At 33.5% G+C, this 1,632-nt stretch overlaps 1 pseudogene; it reads right to left on the reverse strand.

The window, feature by feature from the left end:
* Positions 1 to 409: 409 nt before the first annotated feature.
* LOC101714757 (ras-related protein Rab-5A pseudogene) lies at positions 410 to 1,057 on the reverse strand (annotated as a pseudogene).
* Positions 1,058 to 1,632: the final 575 nt, after the last annotated feature.

Below are 1,632 nucleotides of genomic sequence, written 5' to 3' on the forward strand. Positions count from 1 at the left end.
ATTTCTTTATAATCTGTAAAAATGCTTTTCAAAAAGCTCAAATTAATAATTTCTAATATTTCACACATGATTACTGTCCCAGTTTGGAGAAACTGGATGGTTAACTGTGGGTCCAGATAGTCATTTGTCTTTATCCCTAATGATGAGAAACAATTCCCTCCAACTTTCCAGTGAAACAAATGCACACAGTTCTCATTTTCCCTTTCTATTGCTGAAACATTAGTCAGAGGGATACATGCATGTTATTAAAAATTAAGTTCAAAACACTTAAAATAATTCTGTATTAGAAACTTGACTCTATCATAAGTCTCTTGTTTTTGTGAGTCATGCTGGGCTGGTTAAATGCTCCAATTCCACTGTTATTTGACATTTAGGAAGCAGAATATTCTAGCTACTTCGAACTGGAGGTTTAGTTAGTACAGTACTGACTTCTGGTTCGTTGTGTAGGTTCAGTGGGGTCTACTCCCCTTCCTCTAGCAGAATTTGCTCCTGAATTCTGTGGTTCATTCTCTGGCAATCTTTTAGCTATTGCCATGAATATTTCATTTACATTCATTGATGTTTTAGCTGATGTTTCCATGAATAATAAATTGTTGTCATCTGCATAGGACTGTGCTTCCTGGAAATCTACAGCTCTTTTACTTGCTAGATCAGCCTTGTTTCCCTATAAAGCTATTACAATGTTAGGACTTGCTTGCCTTTGAAGTCCTTTAACCCAGTTTTTTGCTCTTGCAAAAGATTCCTCATTTGTGATATCATATACAACTATGGATGCTTGTGCTCCTCTGTAGTGCATTGGTGCTAGGCTATGGTATCGTTCTTGACCAGCTATATCCCATATTTCAAACTTTACTGTTGTGTCATCAAGACACACAGTCTGGGTTAGAAAAGCAGCCCCAGTGGTACTCTCTTGAAATTCATGAAACTGGCCTTTCACAAAATGAAGCACTAGGCTTGATTTGCCAACAACAGACTCTCCCAGAAGTACTAGTTTGAACTGGCATATTTTATTTCCAGTATTTGCCCCATTAGGTCTTGTTGCTCCTTGATTAGCCATGTCCAAATTTGAAAGAAGTCCCTAATTTCAGAATCCTAAATGAACTTCCAGGATGGAAGGTGTCAATTTGTTCTTCTTTTCTTTCTGGAAGTATAGAAATCTGAGCCAATTTAAATAGACCTTTTGGAGGCTGACATATACATATATGTTAACACAAAGAAACATATACATTATCTTAAATCATTTAATTCTTATTTTATCAAACTTTAAGATTGGTAAGTTTTATATAAATCTTGGTGGCAGTAGTTTTCAATCTATGATGTTTTATTTTGTTACCCCTTGAATATCTGTATAAATATTTTGCTGAAAATATTAACAGAGCTAAAAATCTGTGAGTAAAGTAAAAAATAAAATAAAAAATTAAAACAAAATAAATTGATATAAGCTCATTTTTTATATTGAGCAACTGCAGATGATTTACTCTATTGCTAAAAATATAAATTATCAGACAGACAGCATTTATGACACAAATCAATTACATTTAATCAGAGTGCAATTTTAGATGTATTAGGGATGTTAAATTACAACTTTTGTTTTAGTTTTATACTGTAAAAGACTACTCAGAATTTTCCCTA

Source organism: Heterocephalus glaber, unplaced genomic scaffold (assembly GCF_053883595.1).
Source record: "Heterocephalus glaber isolate CG9 unplaced genomic scaffold, H.glaber_assembly_v1.0 deba00001613, whole genome shotgun sequence".
Lineage (NCBI taxonomy): Eukaryota > Metazoa > Chordata > Mammalia > Rodentia > Bathyergidae > Heterocephalus > Heterocephalus glaber.